At 47.0% G+C, this 19,709-nt stretch overlaps 1 protein-coding gene across 12 annotated transcripts in view; it reads right to left on the bottom strand.

Annotated features, from left to right (window-relative positions):
* The window catches only part of UBAP2L (ubiquitin associated protein 2 like), a 127,936-nt gene that overhangs the window by 18,802 nt on the left and 89,425 nt on the right, over positions 1-19,709 (bottom strand). The window lies entirely within an intron of this gene.

The following is a 19,709-nucleotide window of genomic DNA, read 5'->3' as shown; positions in this document are numbered from 1 at the left end:
AGAAAGCATGATTTGCTTCAATTGTGTGGTTCCGTAGGAACCCCGAAGGACCCGGCTCCATCCCTACGCGACCCCATGGACCTCAGTCCGTCCCCACAGGATTCCCGTGGACCTGGAGGGGATCCCCGTGGGATTTCCGCTGTCCCCACTCTCGTGCAGCTCTCTACTCTACACTCCCTCTCTGAGACTGGGGAAAATCCAGTACCTCCTGGCTGGATTTTGAACTCCAGGGCCAGAGCATTAACCTTTGATAGAATCTGGCCAACAGCAGGGCAGGATATTTTTTCCTCAGGGCTAACAGTTTTCTCTGCAACATCCTTAAAACACAGACCACACCACCTGCTGGCCAAACAAGAGAAATACACTGCAAGAAAATATTACAATTCATAAGCTTGAAAACCCATTTCGCCACAATGGACTGTCAAAAGATTTCTGAAAATCTAGACATCAACCGGCTCATCTTTATCAACATGTTTATTTATGCCTTCAAAGGAATGTAGCAAATTGGTGAGGCAAGACTTTCCTTGGCTGAATCAATGTTGACTCTATTCCACTAAACCATGTTTGTCTATGTGTTCAGTAATTTTCTTTATAATAGTTTCTATCATTTGGCTGGCGCCGACATCAGGCTTACCGGTCTGAAATTTCTCAGATCACTCCTGGAGCCCAATTTAAAAACTGGTATTACATTGGCCACTTTCCAATCTTCAGGTACCATGGATTATGTTAATAGATCACTAATAGTAGATCAGCAATTTCATTTTTGAGTCTTGTCAGTATCCTAGGGGGTATACTATCCGGTCCAGATGATTTACTGCTCTCTTTCTTCTGAAGGTGGTCTCACTTTTTCATGTTGGATCGGTTTCTTTCTTTTGATTGCCAAATTTCCAAAGTAGTCTCAAATGTCTTTAATTCATTGTGGAAACATAAAATATTAAGACCATTTTTTTCAAGATCAGTCGTTAGTCTTAACTAAATTTGACTATTGCAATTCAATTTATGCAGAGTCTCCTAAGAAAACTACAAACTGCACAAAACACGGCTGTCTGCCTTATATACAGATCAACGCGTTATGTTAAAGCATCTCCTTTTCTTAAGTATCTACATTGGTTACCTATCAATGAAAGAATTTCATTTTAGCTATCTTACCATCTTATATGATAGATCTCATTAAGTTAACACCATGAAATGCCACCTCATCTAGAGAATATCTCATATTACATTTCCCACAATGCCCAACAAGGTCTAACCACATTAATTAGTTGTACTAAATTATATAAAATTACATCTGACAACCGTTAGAAAATGCAAAAAATTCCTTTATTACTTCAATTCCCCAGTATTACAGCTCACTGCACTAACCATCAGGCTACTCCTCCTAATGGACTGTGCAGCGAGCTGCATACCAACTGGAACTGCCAGGAGGAGCCAAGATGCATCAAAAATGTAGCCCAAAGGAGGAACCTGTATTGTAGGAAGCAAAACTCAGAGAAAAGGACTTCTACCTGAAAGCTCTTATCTAGAGAATTTATGTACCTCTGTACGAATGCTCACAAAGGCAAACTACTACATTTTATCATTTCTATAGCACTACAAGGCTTACACAGCACTGTACACCATACAGAAAAAGACAGTCCCTGCTCAAAGAGCTTACAATCTAGATAAGACAGTTAGACAGAACAAATAAGGGTAAGGGAATAAATAGATAAGGATAAGGACAGGGCAAGTGAGTAATGGTTAGGAGTCAAAAGCAGTGGTAAAGAAGTGGGCTTTGACTTGAAAACGGCCAAAGACGGGGCTAGACGCACAGGTTCGGGAAGTCTATTTCAGGCATAAGGTGAAGCAAGACAAAAGAAACAGAGTCTAGAATTAGCAGTAGAGGAGAAGTGGACGGATAAGAGAGATTTATCTACAGAACGGAGTACCCGAGGGGGGACGTAGGGAGAGACGAGAGTGGAGAGGTATTGGGGAGCGGCAGAGTGATTGCACTTGTAGGTCAATAAGAGAAGCTTGAACTGAATACGGAAACGTATAGGGAGCCAGTGAAGTGACTTAAGGAGAGGGCTAATGTGAGCATAGCGACTTTGGCGGAAAATGAGTCGCGCAGCAGAGTTTTGGACTGATTGAAGAGGAGAAAGATGGCTAAGAGGGAGGCCGGTGAGAAGCAGGTTACAGTAATCAAGACGAGAGGTGATAAGAGTGTGAATAAGGGTTCTGGTAGAGTGCTCAGAGATGAAGGGACGGATTTTGCTAATGTTATAGAGAAAGAAACGACAGATTTTGGCAATCTGTTGAATATGAGCAGAGAAGGAGAGAGAGGAGTCAAAGATGACCCCAAGGTTACGAGCTGATGAGACAGGGAGAATAAGAGTGCCATCCACAGAAATAGAGAAAAAGGGGAGAGGTAGGTTTAGGGGGAAAGATGAGAAGCTTGGTTTTGGCCATGCTAAGTTTTAGATGACGTTGAGACATCCAGGCAGCGATATCAGATAAGCAGGCTGAAACCTTGGCCTGGATGCTGGTTGAGATTTCAGGGGTAGAGAGGTAAATTTGGGTCGTCAGCATAGAGATGGTATTGAAAGCCATGGGTGATATCAGAGAGCCAAGGGAAGAAGTGTAGATTGAGAACAAGAGAGGACCGAGAACAGAACCCTGAGATACACCGATTGGTAGAGGGATAGAAGTGGAAGAGGATCCACCAGAGTGTACACTAAAGGTGCGAAGCGAGAGGTAGGAGGAGAACCAGGAAAGAACAGAGCCTTGGAATACAAATGAAGACAGCGTATCAAGGAGTAGGCTGTGATCAACAGTGTCAAAAGCGGCAAATAGAGAAGGATGAGGATAGAATAGAGACCTTTGGATTTGGCTAGGAACAGGTCGTTGGAAACTTTAGTAAGTGCAGTTTCAGTTGAATGAAGTGGGCGAAAGCCAGATTGGAATGGGTCAAGGACAGCTTGAGATGAGAGAAGTCAAGGCAATGGCGGTGAACGGCACGGCGCGTTCAAGTAATTTGGAAAGGAAGGGGAGGAGGGAGATGGGTCGATAGTTGGGAGGACAGGTAGGGTCGTGAAAACTTCTTCAGGAGCGGTGTGACCACAGCATGTTTGAAGGCATCAGGAACGTTCGCAGTGGAAAGAGAGAGATTGAGAATATGACAGACAAAAGGGGTGAGAGTAGGAGAGATGGTGCTAAGAAGGTGGGTAGGAATGGGATCAGAGGAACAGGTAGTTTGGACTCTTAATCTTTCAAACACCCCAGATTAGAGCTCAGTGCTATTACAGACAGGCTGAGCGCCTGGGAACAGCAAGTCAAATTTCATCTGAGAGAGAGGATCTCATAACACCAAGCAACCATGAGAAGAAAACAAGCAAAGTAGAAATTAGACCTTACTGGCTACTTTTCTTTCCTTTAAGGCCATCCAGACTGCTCCAGCAGCTGATGCGTGAGTTATGCTCACCTACCAGCAGATGGAGACCAAAAACACAATTTCTAAGACCTGTATAATAGCCCTGTGCCTTCACTCTGTCAGCCAGTATGTAACTACCACAGCAGAGAACCAGAACCCGCTTGTGAATGTTCTCCCCGTCGGAACGCTGCTGCGACTTAAGCAAACTTGCCCAGAGCAAGAACTCTTCAGTCTGTGGGATTTTCTTTGTTTTTCCCAATCACTGGGAGGGATAGGGTATAGCTTAGGGAAAAGCCCACTGCACCTTACAAGGTGAATCCGGTGGTCCTGGTTCATCGGGAAGGTCTTTGGAGGATGGCCTACTCTCTTTAACCAAAGGGTCCAACTTCCTTGCGGGCTCTGCCAATTTCGTCCTAAAAATGAAGGACCGCACAGACCTGAGACAGGAGTTTCGCCAACTCATCCTGGTGAAAAATCTGTGCCTGGGAGAAGGGTCTCTGGGTCTCTTGGAAGGCCGCAATGCCGAAGGCTGGGCCAGAGCAGGGTCCAATCCTGGTTGGAAAGAGGCCTCCCGAGCGTCACCTGACTTCCAGGACCGAAAGAGGGCCGAAACTCCAACACCCCCAAATGAGTCTTTATCCCCTCCCCCCACCCCCCAAGGACAGACCTGGAAAGGGGAAGCTCCCAGCTCAACAGCAATGGGTCCTTGAGGAGCGAGAAGGCCTGCTACAGTAGTGGCGCACAGGAGGCGGAGCTGAGGAGAAAGAGAGGAAGGGAGGGGGCCGGGGCTGCCTAAAGTTTTGATTTCTTAATGCAGGGGGGAGCAGGGAGCAGCAGCGACCTCAGGCGGAGCCGGGGGGGGGGGGGGGGGGGGGGCAAGGCTGTCCATAAAGGACGTGTTTGTTTTTGTTTTTTTTGACGTTTGTGGCATGCGCAGAGCAGCCAGCATAATGCTTGGCTGCTCTGTGCACGCTTTACGGGCCGATTACCGACGTTTTTAACGAAGGGTTAGTGAATGCAAGTGAGCTGCAACGAGCAGCTCATTTGCATTCCCTTTCCTTCGTGCATAGCCGTTCCGTACCGATTCGTTATGGAATTCGGTACAGAATGGCTCTAACGAGGACTTTTGTGCATCTTGCCCTGAGAACATACTGGCTGGCTGAGTGAAGACACAGGTCTACTATACAGGTCTTATTTGTGTTCTCAGTCTTCATCTGCTGGTAGGCGAGCATAACCTACACATCAACAACTGGATCAGTGTGGAAGGCTGGCAAGGAAATGTTCTGAAATGGTGTGCATTGGAATCAAAGGTGTAAACCCACACTGAATTTCACATGAGAAGGTGTACATAGAAGCTCAAGTGTCTCTAACACTAAATCATTAGGTGTTAATCACAACTACGTACAAGCCAGTGTTAAAAACCCGAGACGGAGCCCAAGGCACAAAGCTTACCGTATTGCAACGTTTGATTTAGACTGGTTGGAGCTGGTCTAAAGCAAACGTTATTCAGCCTCTAATGCACAAAGGGTTCTGCATTGCTTTAACTGTTTGCCATAGCTGCTAGAGATAACCCAATGCAAATTTATTACAATGAGCTCATTAGTATTAAAATATACAAATGTTTCCATACAATGCACAGAAAGGAACATCTACCTTTAAAGTGCAAAGTTTTCAAGCAGGTCTGCAGCTGTCATTGTGTGAAAGCAACTTCTGGGAGGAGCACGCTGCTTGCATTTTTCAACAGCAAAACTTGTCTGAGAGCAGAGAACAGCTTAGAGGGGTGAAGAAACAAGCAGCCAGCCAATTGGCTCGGGAAAGCCCCTATGACGTCAGCTGGCGGAGGGGGCTGAGAAAGAAGCAGCCAATCGGCTAGTGGAAAGCCCCTATGATGTCAATTGGGGGGTGGGGGTGGGCAGAGAAACAAGCAAACAATTGGCTGGGGAAAGCCTCTATGATGTCAGCTTGTGGGGGGGGGGGGGGGGGGGGGGGGGCTTTCAGCAAGGAGGAGATTCCCAAGCAAAATCATGGGGGCAGCCTGAGGGAAGGCAAGTACCTGCAGGAGGAAGGTGGAGCCAGAATCAGAGCACTGCAAGGGAAAGGAGACAGGAGGAAGGTGGAGCCAACAAGTACTTCAGGGGAAAGGAGAGAAAGTACAGCAGCAGGATTCCTGGGCATGTGCAAAACATGGACACTTACCGAGAGACTGCTCTGCGCATGTACTAGGCACTTTCCCCACTGAATTTATATGAATCTCATTTGCATGCAATTTCCTTTGCGCATCACTCACTATTTCAAAATCGGTAACTTCTACTGTAGCAAGGACTTTTGAGCATTGGCCCCTCACTCCAAAAGGAACTATGGCCTTTTATTATCTATTCATTTATTTATTGTGAAATGTAACTGCTCCTAAAGCACTCCATACATCATGATTGTTAATATTCTGAGAGCAGCCTAAAAGACTGACCAAGTTACTCCACATAACTAAAAGACTGTTCTGGAAGACTCCATCTCCTCCTCCAACATTCCAGTCTCATGTGCAGAGCAATCTAGGCTGAGTGATTTAACAGTTACCATGGAAATCTGAAAATTCTACTTCATGCACTCAGTCACAGGAACCAAACACTGCAAAACTCAATAAAGCCATGATAAAATGCACCTTACAACAGACCCAGGTACAGTGCACTGTATGCAGAGGGACTGTTAACGGTTACCAGGGAAATCTGAAAATGCTACAGCTCCAGGCAATCACTCTGAGGAACCAAACTCTGCAAAGCTGAATAAAGCAGTGATGAACTACTGCTTATTTCTGCTCAATTTGAGAAAGACGTAATAAAGGAGAAATTAGGTCTTACCTGATGATTTTCTTTCCATTAGTCATTACCGCTATTCCAAAACTGTCCATTTATTTATACATTTATATCCCACATTTTCCCACTGACTGCAGAGGCTCAATGTGGCTTACACAATCTGCATGAAATACAATTATTTATTTATTTACGTCAATTTATATACCGTATCTTATTGCTACTGCAAGACAGAACGGTTTACAATTTATAAAACAAAAGAAACAATACAATATGTACAGGTTGGACAAACATTAGAACTCCAATAGTTACAGGAAAGCACAGCAAAACCACAAACTAGCTACACAGTTGAAAGTAAGGTAAAAATAAACAGCAATATGAAAAAGATAATAATGATAATTCCATCAACCAGCAGGTGGAGATAGAGAACTGAAAAATGAGTCAAGACATCTCTCTTTTGACATCCAGACCAGCTCCTCAGTATTTACGCAGACAAGTAGTAAGCAGAAACTTAGAATAAACACACACAACAACTTTAAACAACTCGCTAACCTAACCAGACAACTTATAGAGAACAAGACATATGCAGGAAGAACCATGCAAGGTGACAGTTGTTATCTGACCCATTACTCTGCACCAACACTTTAGAAAACTCAGGTGGGTTTCTGGAATAGTGGGAAGGATTAATGGAAAGAAAATCATCAGGTAAGACATAATTTCTCCTTTCATTATGTAGCTTCCCACTATTCCACAATCTGTGGGATGTTCAAAAGCAATCCATAGAGTGGGTGGAATTCTGCTGCTGCTGCCCTGAGAACTGAAGCCCCAAAAACTGGCTTTCAAGCGTGCCACATCTACCCTGTAGTGCTTAGCAAAGGTATGCAGCGTTGACCACGTTACCACCTTGCAAATAACCAGAGACAGTAAGGTAGCCTCTGCCCAGAATGTTGCTGTACACCTTGTAGAATAAGCCTGCAATGACCGAGAAGCCTGCTTCCCCACAAGCAAATAAGCTGACGCAATAGTCTCCTTCAGCCATCTAGCAAATGAGGGCTCGGAAGCCATGAGGCCAAGCCTCTGTTTACCAAAAAGTACAGTCTGTCCAATTTGCGAAACTCATTTGTGACTTCCAGATATCTAATTATGACTCTACGGACATCAACAAGCTTCAAGGAAAAATACCAAGCCTCTTTGTCCTCTCTACGAAAGGATGGAAGCTCCACAGATTAGTTGAGATGAGATGTTGTGCACAGGGAGACCTTCACCTCCAAAAAAACAAAGAAAGGGATCCTGACAAGACAGAGCCTAAAGCTTTGAACCCCTAGCATAAGATTTTTCAAGGAGGTCTTCCAGAATGGCTCAAAAAGAAACTTCTGAAGAGCCCGAAGGACTAAATGAAGGTTCCAATCTGGACATGGCATACAAGAGGCTGCAACTGGCCTGTATCCCAGCAAGAATCTAACTATATCTGGGTGAGCCATAAGAGATATCTTCTGTAGTCGTCCCCTGAAACAGGCCAAAGCCACAACCTGAACTTCTAGGGAACCCAACACCAATACTTTTTGAAGACCTGCCCAAAGAAACACTAGGATACCCGTACTTTTTGTGTATGGTGTACAGCGCTGCGTATGCCTTGTAGCGCTATAGAAATGATAAACAGTAGTAGTACTCAGAATACCAGCCCACCATGGATGTAGAGGTTTTCCAAGCCTGAAGCGAGGTAGGAATGACTAAATTAGAACAACCTTTTTGTCTCAACTGAGCCCTTTCAACAAGGGTCCTCAGTCGAATCAGGTCCACGTACCACAGCCTGAATGGTCACTCTGGGGCTACAAGAATTATTTGTTCCCAGAGCAATGAAATCCTTTTCAACAGGCGGCCTACCATGGGCCAAGGAGGGAAGACATACAGTAGATGTGTCTCTGGCCAGGGCTGCAGTAGGGCATCGATCCCTATTCAGCCCAATTCTTTCTGAAGAACTTGGGCGCTTTGTCATTCCTTTTTCTTGCCATCAAGTCCACAAGCAGAGAACCCCCATCGGTCTACTATCAGCTAAAACCCCTGGCTGGATAGTTCCCATTCTCCCGGGTCCAAGGAGTGCCTGCTGAAAAAGTCTGTCTCCACATTCAAGGACCCAGTGATGCAACAATGATTTTTTCTCTGCCCAACTCACCTCCACCTCATAGCTGCAGGTTCCACCTTGCTTCTTGATTTAAGCCACCACTTTCACACTGTCAGAGAAAACTCAGACCCGGGGGGGGAACCAGGGCCCCTGCTAGAAAGGGATCGAAGTCACATAAGGCATTCCGCACTGCCCTGAGCTCCAAGCGATTTATCGACCACTGGAGTTCCACAACCTGACTTGCTGGTTTCCATTGTCACCACCTCCTATTCTGTTATAGGAAAAGGAACTCCGACAGTCAAATTTCCGTACAGAAATCTGCTATGCAGGAGCTGAAAGATCAGCTCAGCCACTTTCCATGCCTCGCGTACCCTGAGGGAGGTCACGAGTTCTACGTGGACCTGGGATACTCCAACCACTCCATGAGCGCTGTCTTATATCAGAAGTATGATTCTGATAAGCGGGTTGTGGCCGCAGCAAAGGCCTATCTGATGTGGAAAAGAAGTATTCAGACTGTGAGAAAGCATTGTGGACCACTGTATGGGCTCTGCAACATTTCCGGAGTTACATCCAAGGGGAGAAGCTAATCGTGGAAACTTGTCACCAAATAGTCGTTTTCCTGGGGAGCGACCGAATCAAATCCGGTCGGGTGTCCAACACCCGGATAGTCTCCTGGACATTGGCTCTTCAAGGATGGCGGAAGACGAGACGGGCAGCAGAGTTTTGAACCGACTGGAGAGGGGAGAGGTGACTAAGTGGGAGGCCAGCAAGAAGCAGATTGCAGTAGTCTAAACGAGAGGTGACAAGGGTGTGCATCAAACTGTGCAACGGTCCTGCTGGACAGCCCGAAGACCCTGAAATATTTGGATGCTGCGCTGAATCTGATGTGCTAACACCAACTGTCTCCTCTGAGTCCCGCAGGATTCCCAGCTTCTATGTGCTGTAATGCCCCAACACTGACAAGTCCCACAGCACGAACACAGCTCAACTGCCTCTGCGGGAGTCGCCTTTCACTCCAACTGTCACAAAACACAGTACAACGTGTTCCAAGCAGTAAGTGAAAGTGAATCCTCCCTCCACGCCCATTTCTCTTTTTGGCACAGCAATCACTCTGGTCTCTCACTTTCGCTATTTGGGAGTAATTCTCAACTCATCTCTTTCTTTTTCATAGCACATCGCACACCTATCCAATCTCTGCTTTTTCAATTTCGACAGCTGTAAACTATCCATCACCTTTTCACTTTTCAATCACAACGATTTCCATACACTTATTCTTGCATTCTTTACCTCACATCTTGACTACTGCAACATCACCTATTCGGGTTTACTGCGTTCTGCTCATAAGAAACTTCAAACTTTACAGAATACGGCTATCAGATTACTTTGTCATGCTAGTCGTTTCAATCACACTTCATCCTTACTCAAATACCACCACTGGCTTCCCGTACAATTCCAAATTACTTACAAAATCACCCTGTTGACATTCAAGCAATAGCCACCAAAAACACCGTCTTCAGAGTGAGATCCTTAAAAGATCTCAAAACCAACGCTCAAAGGGGGAACCCACCAACACCAGATTCAAATCCCACGGAGGAACCACCTGACGCCACAGCAGACGAATCAACTTCACGCCCCACAAAAAACGAACCACGTCTGGAGAAGAGGCCAAGGATACACCCTGTACCTTCCCCCGGAAACAAGCCAAGCCGCCACCTGTACCTTCAAAGAGGAAAGAGCGAGACCTCTATCCACACCATCTTGCAAAAGTTCTTAACTTCCGGATCCGAAATGCACCAAGGAGAATAAGAACGCTCCTGACACCACACGCGAACATAAGCGATGGAGGTGGACCGTTTACGGGACTGCAACATAATATCAATTACTCTGGACGAAAATCCTTTCTTCCGCAACCTGTTCCTCTGAAGAGCCAAGCCATAAGCGAGAACGGAGACTGAGCGGGCATCACTACGGGGTCTTGCACTAACACCGACTCCTCCAGAGACAGCGGACCCCGAACTGCCAGATGCACTAGATCTCCGTACCACGGCCGACGAGGCCAATTCGGAGCTACCAGAATCACCGTGCCTAAGTGCCGCTCTATTCTCTGAACTACACGACCTACCAGGGCCCAAAGAGGAAACACATACAACAGCTGTTGAGGAAGCCATGGAAGCACCAGGGCGTCGATCCCCTCGGACCGCGGATCCCGACGACTGAAAAACCGGGGCACCTAAGCATTGGCGGACGTCATCATGAGGTCCATCACAGGCAGACCCCACTCCATCACCAGACGATGAAACAGCGGACGATGAAGCGACCACTCTCCGGGGTCCAATGTGTGTCTGCTCAGAAAATCCGCACTCATGTTGTCCACGCCGGCCACGTGACCCGCTGAGAGACACTGCAGATGAACTTCTGCTCAATGCATTAGCTCCGCTGTCTCCTCGGCAACCACCCGACTCTTCGTGCCCCCTTGACGACTGACATATGTGACGGCCGTGGCATTGTCGGACAGAACCCGGACCACCTTGCCGCCTAGAAGATACTGACGAGCCTGGAGAGCCAAATGGATCGCCTGCGTTTCCAGACCATTGATGGACCATCCGGCCTCCTCTGACGACCGACGACCAACGGCCCTGGACCACCTGTCCAAGGAAATGGGCCCCCCAACCTCCCAGACTGGCATCTGTGGTGAGAACAATCCAGTCCGGAGGATCCAAGGGCATGCCCTTCTCCAGATTCAGCGTGTGAAGCCACCACTGATAGCCAAGACCTGTCGCTTCTTCCTCTTTAACATCAGCAAAATTCGCCCTTTCCTCTCTGAACACACCACCCGAACTCTCGTCCACGCTCTCATTACCTCTCGCCTTGACTACTGCAACTTACTCCTCACCGGCCTCCCACTTAGCCATCTATCCCCCCTTCAATCTGTTCAGAACTCTGCTGCACGTCTTATATTCCGCCAGAAGCGATATATCACCCCTCTCCTCAGGTCACTTCACTGGCTTCCAATCAGATACCGCATTCAATTCAAGCTTCTCCTTCTTACCTACAAATGCACTCAGTCTGCTGCCCCTCACTACCTCTCTACCCTCATCTCCCCTTACGTTCCCGCCCGTAACCTCCGTTCACAGGACAAATCCCTCCTCTCAGTACCCTTCTCCACCTCTGCCAACTCCAGGCTCCGCCCATCCTGCCTCACCTCACCCTATGCTTGGAACAACCTTCCTGAGCTCTTACGCCAAGCCCCCTCCCTGCCCATCTTCAAGTCTTTGCTTAAAGCCCACCTCTTCAATGCTGCGTTTGGCACCTAACTCTTACTGTTCAGGAAATCCAGACTGCCCCAATTTGACTGCCCCTATCGGACCGACTGTTCACTTGTCTTTTAGATTGTAAGCTCTATGAGCAGGGACTGTCCCTCTATGTTAAATTGTACAGCGCTGTGTAACCCTAGTAGCGCTTTAGAAATGTTAAATAGTAGTAGTAGTAGTAGCACTGAAGGCTGAGGCGGGGGAGCATCCGGCAAAAAGCGCCTCTCCTCCAAGTGCTGAGTCTGAGGAGACCAGCAATCCAGCAGGGACGACTGTAACTGCCGCATGTGAGCCCGGGCCCACGAACTACTTCTATCGATGCTGCCATGAGACCCAATACCTGCAGATAAGAGTGAGCTGAAAGAAGTCTCTTGGAGCAAAGCTGACGAATCAGAGCCTGCATCTTGACAATCCAAGCTGACGGTAGGAACACTTGCCCCTTCAACGTGTCGAAACAACTCCCAGATACTGCGACGGAACTAGGTGACTCTACCCAACCGAGCGACTCCAAGAAACTCACCACTCTCGCAGTCGCCTCTACACTCTCCTGCTTAGACTTGGCTCGAATCAGCCAATCGTCGAGATACGGATGGACCAAGATTCCTTGCTTCCTCAATGCCGCCACTACGACCACCATAACTCTGGAAAAGGTACAAGGCGCCGTCGCAAGACCAAATGGCAGAGCACAGAATTGAAAATGCTGTTCTAAGACCGCAAAACGAAGAAAACGCTGATGCGCCGCCTAGATGGGAATATATAGATAGGCTTCTGTCAGATCCAACGAAGTGAGAAACTCCCCCGACTGAACCGCTACGATGACCGAACGCAAAGTCTCCATCCGGAAGGAGGGACCTTCAGCGCCCCATTGACCTTTTTCAGATCTAAAATAGGCCAGAAGGCATCCTCCTTCTTGGGAACCACGAAATAAATCGAGTAACAACCCGCCCCCCCCCCCCCCCTCACTGAGGTGGGTACGGGAACCACAGCCCCCAGATTGATCAACCGAAGGAGGGTTTGGCGAATTGCCCTGGCCTTGAGACAAGAGCAACACAGAGATCCCAGAAAAAAATCAGGAAGAGGGCCATCGAACTCTAGGGCATACCCGTCACGCACCACTTCGAGCACCCACTGATCCGTCGTGATGTGGATCCACCTCTGGTAAAACTGACGTAGATGAGCTCTCACACAAACAAGAGGCTGGACACGCATGCCTTCATTGCGAGGCACGCGAGGCGGAACCCACCGAAGATGCATCCCGACCTCCCTGGCGGCCTCCATGAAAGGACTGCGTACGCTGAAAAAAAAATCGCCCTCTAGGCGCACTATTGGCCCTACCCAGTCTGTACCGTCGAGCATCTCGCAAACGACCATGGCCCGATAGCCCTCGACCACCTGTTCTGGGACGCATCTCTGGCAGGCGCGGAACCTTAGCAACCCCAAGACCGTGTACCAACTTATCCAGCTCTTCCCCAAACAGCATAGAACCCTTGAAGGGGAGAAAACACAACTTGGATTTAGAGGCCGCATCTGCGACCCAATCTCGAAGCCAAAGAGCCCGACCAGCTCCCACAACCAATGCCATATTTTTTGCAGACGCTTGCAGCAAATCATAAAGAGCATCCGCTAAGAAAGAAGAGCCCATCTCCAGCTTGGCTAGTTCCTGCACCCAGGAAGATCTATCCACCGCCGGATCATCTAAGAGTTTTTCAGCCCAGCGGAAGCAAGCACGGGCTACTAAACCTCCACACACCGAGGCCTGCAGCGACAAGACGGACAGATCAAAACTACGCCTAATAAAGGATTCCAACTTCCTATCTTGAGGATCCCTGAGAGCAGCGCCCCCCCCCCCCCCCCACCAACAGGAATAGCAGTGGCTTTAGTGACTGCCGTCACCACTGCGTCTACTGTAGGAGACTTTAAGTACATAAGTAATGCCACACTGGGAAAAGACCAAGGGTCCATCGAGCCCAGCATCCTATCCACGACAGCGGCCAATCCAGGCCAAGGGCACCTGGCAAGCTTCCCAAATGTACAAACATTCTATACATGTTATTCCTGCAATTGTGGATTTTTCCCAACTCCATTTAGTAGCAGTTTATGGACTTGTCCTTTAGGAAACTGTCTAACCCCTTTTTAAAAACTCTGCCAAGCTAACCGCCTTCACCACGTTCTCCGGCAACGAATTCAGAGTTTAATTACGCATTGGGTGAAGAAACATTTTCTCCGATTTGTTTTAAATTTACTACACTGTAGTTTCATCGCATGCCCCCTAGTCCTAGTATTTTTGGAAAGCGTGAACAGACGCTTCACATCCACCTGTTCCACTCCACTCATTATTTTATATACCTCTATCATGTCTCCCCTCAGCCGTCTCTTCTCCAAGCTGAAAAGCCCTAGCCTCCTTAGTCTTTCTTCATAGGGAAGTCATCCCATCCCCACTATCATTTTAGTTGCCCTTCGCTGCACCTTTTCCAGTTCCACTATATCTTTCTTGAGATGCGGCGACCAGAATTGAACACAATACTCAAGGTGTGGTCGCACCATGGAGCGATACAACGGCATTATAACATCCTCACACCTGTTTTCCATACCTTTCCATTGTTATATTCCTTAACGTTACTTCGACTGTCTCAATTAACTCTACACAATGTAATCCATAACCAAGTTGTAACAAATTGTATTTCCATCATTTATATCATATTGTAAGCCACACTGAACCCGCAAAAAGGTGGGAAAATGTGGGATACAAATGCAATAAATAAATAAATAAATAAATAATACCCAACATTCTATTCGCTTTCCTAGCCGCAGCAGCACACTGAGCAGAAGGTTTCAGTGTATTATCGACAATGACACCCAGATCCCTTTCTTGGTCCGTAACTCCTAACGTGGAACCTTGCATGACATAGCTATAATTCGGGTTCTTTTTTCCCCACATGCATCACCTTGCACTTGTTCACATTAAACGTCATCTGCCATTTAGCCGCCCAGTCCCCCAGTCCTTCTGTAATTTTTCACAATCCTGTCGCGAGTTAACGACTTTGAATAACTTTGTGTCATCAGCAAATTTAATTACCTCGCTAGTTACTCCCATCTCTAAATCATTTATAAATATATTAAAAAGCAGCGGTCTTAGCACAGACCCCTGAGGAACCCCACTAACAACCCTTCTCCATTGTGAATACTGCCCATTTAACCCCACTCTCGGTTTCCTATCCTTCAACCAGTTTTTAATCCACAATAGGACTTTTCCTCTTATCCCATGACCCTCCAATTTCCTCTGTAGCCTTTCATGAGGTACCTTGTCAAATGCCTTTTGAAAATCCAGATACACAATATCAACTGGCTCCCCTTTGTCCACGTTTGTTTACTCCTTCAAAGAATTGAAGTAAATTGGTCAAGCAAGATTTCCCCATACAAAAGCCGTGCTGACTCGGTCTCAGTAATCCATGTCCTCGGATGTGCTCTGTAATTTTTGTTTTTAGTAATAGCCTCTACCATTTTCCCCAGCACCGTCATCAGACTCACCGGTCTATAATTTCCCAGATCTCCCCTGGAACCTTTTTTAAAAATGGGCGTGACATTGGCCACCCTCCAATCTTCCGGTACCACGCTCGATTTTAAGGATAAATTGCATATCACTAGCAGTAGCTCCGCAAGCTCATTTTTCAGTTCTATCAGTACTCTAGGATGAATACCATCCGGTCCACGAGATTTGCTACTCTTCAGTTTGCTGAACTGCCCCATTACGTCCTCCAGGTTTACCCTGAAGTCAGTAAGTTTCTCTGACTCATCCGCTTGAGATATCATTTCCGACACCGGTATCCCACCCAAATCTTCCTCGGTGAAGACCGAAGCAAAGAATTTATTCAATCTCTCCGCTATGTCTTTGTCTTCCTTGATCACCCCTTTTACCCCTCGGTCATCCAGCGGCCCAACCGATTCTTTTGCCGGCTTCCTGCTTTTAAATTACCGAAAAAATTTTTTACTATGCTTTTTTTTTGCCTCTAATGCTATCTTTTTTTCGTAATCCCTCTTGGCCTTCTTTATCTGCGCCTTGCATTTGCTTTGACACTCCTTATGCTGCTTCTTGTTATTTTCAGATGGTTCCTTCTTCCATTTTCTGAAGGAATTTCTTTTAGCCCTAATAGCTTCCTTCACCTTACTTTTCAACCAGGCCGGCTGTCTTTTGGAGTTCCATCTTTCTTTTCTAATCAGTGGAATGTGTTTCGCCTGGGCCTCCAGGATGGTATTTTTGAACAGCGTCCATGCCTGCTGTACAGTTTTTACCCTCTCAGTAGTCCCCCTAAGTTTTTTTTTTCCACCGCTGTTCTCATTTTATCATAGTCTCCTTTTTTAAAGTTAAATGCTAACGTAGTTGACTTCCTGTGTATATATCAAGGTTGATATTAAAACTGATCATATTATGATCACTGTTATCAAGCGGCCCCAGTAATAACGTCCCTCACCAGATCATGCGCTCCACTAAGGACCAAGTCTAGAATTTTTCCTTCTCTCGTCAGCTCCTGCACCAGCTGCTCCATAAAGCTGTCCTTGATTTCATCAAGGAACTGTATCTCTCTAGCGTGTCCCGATGTTACATTTACCCAGTCTATATTTGGATAATTGAAGTCACCCATTATCATCACATTGCCCATTTTGTTTGCGTCTCTGATTTCCTTTATCATTTCTGCGTCTACCTGCTCATCCTGGCGAGGCGGACGGTAGTACACTCCTATCTTCTTGCGGAAGAGGATAAAGCCTTGTCATAGCTCTAGCTCCACTTTTTTTTTGTTGTCTTTATCAGGAGGCAGAGCCAAACAAGGCACTTCCAAACTCAACTGAAACTCATGTATAAACTGGGTCAGGAGAAAAAGCACAAAGGCACTCCCAAGTAACATGCAGCCCTAGAAATGCTGGAGCTCAGAACAAAACTGGTTCAAAAGAGAAAGCCTCCACAGAGATGTGGAAGAATGGAAGGGGGTCTGAGAACACCAAAAACTGGTACCAAGAGGGGAAGGGTAGGATCTCCAATAACACTCCAAGTGTGTGGCCACCACCGGCTGGACACTGGATCCCCCCCTCCCCCAATCTAACAATGCTCAAACTGGGCCTAGGAGAATGCCCAGCAATCACAAAACTTAGCTAAGCATACCCACCACTATCTGCTGGAGACAGGGAACAGAGAATCATATAGCTGCAAGATGCCCTATAAAGAGCAGGGCTCACAAGTTGTCCTTCTGTCTCCATCTGCTCGTTTTGGGGGGGGATGGCGGCATAATGCATTTCTTCTGGACTGGTCAAGTGGAAACAAAGAAAACATTCTGATCCATATTCAGCCTGCAGCGTTCAGCTTTTATGTATATAACGCTGACCACTGTGGGCAGAATTAACCCAGACATTCAATGTTGGGGCCATGTCCAGGCTCCGGCAGTGAATTTCTGGGGCTAATTATACACGTGCTGGTACCCAAGACTACCACTAGAGATTGCAGGGGCCATTTGTGAAAGGCAACATGACAGGCAGGAGTGAGCATTGCTGGACTACCAGGAATCTACAGGACAGGCCAGGGGACCTATGGGAGTGGGGTAGGGTGGGGAAGGAGGACGGGCACCAGTAAGCCTGGTGCGCTACCGAGAAGTTAACCGGGCACTGGCCAATATTCAGACCAGTGCCCGTTAGCTTGGTGGCTAAAGTTAGGAACGTCGCCGCTAACCAGTTAAACACTTGCTCCACCCAAGCATTGCCCTCAGATCACCCCAGCGCAGGAGCGGATCATGCTGATGTTCAGCGGTACTACCCAGCTAAGTGCCGCTGAATATCAGCGGTTAGGCAGAAACACTATTTAACTGGGTAGGAGGCTCTCCTGCCCGTTAAACTGCTTTGAAAATTGACAAGATCGTTATCATATAGTACACTACTCGTGTTGTATGCTGTTCCACCTAACAGGAAATTTCTATGAACCCATCCACAATTTCTGCCCAAAGTTACCTCTGACTTCCCTTTCACTCACTCTATGGCACTTCCTCCATCCTTCCCTCACCTGCACACAAGCGTAGCACAGCTGCTTTAAGAGGGGCGTAATTCCAGGACCTGGAAAAGATGCAGTCTCATAGGAAAGTCTCAGCTTTTTATGAACTGGCCTGGCTGTCACAGAACTCTCTCTACATGGATTTCAGATGGCATTTGATTTTGATACCAATGTACCAAACCACCCCCCTGAAAGGGTGGAAACGCACACATTCGTAACCATTATCTCTAGACCAAGCTGACAAAACTGATAGTGTTATCTTACAGAACTTATTTACCACCATACCACTACCAAACCATTCAAAACTAATGCCTTGCACCCTCGGCTTGAAGTCACCCATATGTGGCTGATCTTATCTGGCTTGTCCACAGAGAAAGCAATGTTTATCTGTAATAGGATGAGTCAGTCACACACTGGTGACCTCATCTGAAAGCATCGTCGATGGATTAGCTTTCCTGGAGCTCAGAAAAGCCTAGAAAGGCCACTCCCACATCAGGATGCCCACCTGTTTCCACCTTAGTCTGTTCTATCTGCCCTGCCAGATGGACAGATCCTCCAGCTCTCCTTCTTAAAACCTTTGTGTTTTCCATCCTAATGATTTCTCTGTTTCTCTAGACCACCTCAGTCATTATACTACAGAGGTACTCACCTTGCTCCAGCCTCAAACATACAGATTCACCTACCTCTGCAACCTGAGACCCTCTGCTTCCAGGCACAAGCCTTTCTTGGCCCAGGGAAGCAGGGCAAGACTGTCACCTCGACAGATCTCCCCCCTCCTGTGCACCTGACTCAGGCTATTATCATGGCTCTGCTAACTCAGCCCACAGCCAGCACAATCCCACCCACTTCTCAGTATGGAAGTTATCCAAGCTCTAAAATGTCAGAGAGGAGCCACTTGAACTCAGGAAGAAAACCCATGCATATCCAGAAAGCCTTCCAGACTTACGGGCTCAGAGAATACTACTGTAGTAATGTCACCCATGTTTGGTTGACAATTTCTGCTGTCCACAGAGAAATCCTGTTACAAGTAAGGAACTTTGCTATTACACATTATTTAATGAAGACACCTGACAAACAAGAAAGTTTAAAAATGTAACCAAGTGCGAAAATATAGGAATCCCAACCTCTGAAAGAAGTGCAACACCTGTGGTTTGTGGTACCTCAAAAACAAGAGTGCACAAGAAGGATGTGACCACTGATTATGTGAGCACGTATACCTGTACACCTGGAGTGACATGTATGTGCAAAGTTGTGTACCAGGAAGGAGTCTGTACTGGAAGCTCTAACTGGGCCATGTAAGTAGAGATGAGGTGGCAGGCAGGTTCATGCTGCATTTGGCAGTACCCAAGCAGGAAGGCAGAGAGAAGAAAAGAAATGCAGACCTTCCAGATTACGATGGATACTCTCAGAAACTTTAATGTATCTGAAATAGAAAAGTTACCAGGCACAAAAAAAAAAAAAAAAGTCAACAAGCTATTCTGATCTAGCCTGGGACCTTACCACCATTGTTTTGGCCTTATTAGATCACCTCCATTAGGATGTGCAGTAATGAGTGAGGCCCATGGAGCACCCAGCCTATACAGAGGAAGAGGGGAAGTGATGAGCCAAGGAAGGGAGTGAAAGGAAGATGAAAAGGAGGAAGCAGAAAACTGGAAGGCATCAGGGGCTGGGAAGAGGGGAGAGGAGGCAGGGGCAGGGAAGGTCTGGCCAAAGAATGGCTGGGGCATGTGACTCAGCTGTGTGGGATCGAGAAGCAAGGTATGGTTGGAGGATGTTTGGTCACTGAGCTCTGGGCTATGTGCACGTCAGCTGGAGGTGGACAGTGAGCACCTTTCAAGTATGGTTGGGTAACAGCAGACCAGGCTGCATCAGTGTTTGGATGGGTGGGGTAAAAGAAGCAGATTTTGCAGGTATGGTTGGGGGGGGGGGGGGGGGGAGGAATGAGTAAGCTGGAACAGGTAATTGGGCAAAGCAGGATCCTGCAAATGAAGCTGGAAATGTGACTGGGGCAAGAAAAGTTTGTGTATACTCGGGT

Source organism: Microcaecilia unicolor, chromosome 14 (assembly GCF_901765095.1).
Source record: "Microcaecilia unicolor chromosome 14, aMicUni1.1, whole genome shotgun sequence".
Classification (NCBI taxonomy): Eukaryota; Metazoa; Chordata; class Amphibia; order Gymnophiona; family Siphonopidae; genus Microcaecilia; species Microcaecilia unicolor.
This window is presented reverse-complemented; position numbering and strand designations above follow the sequence as displayed.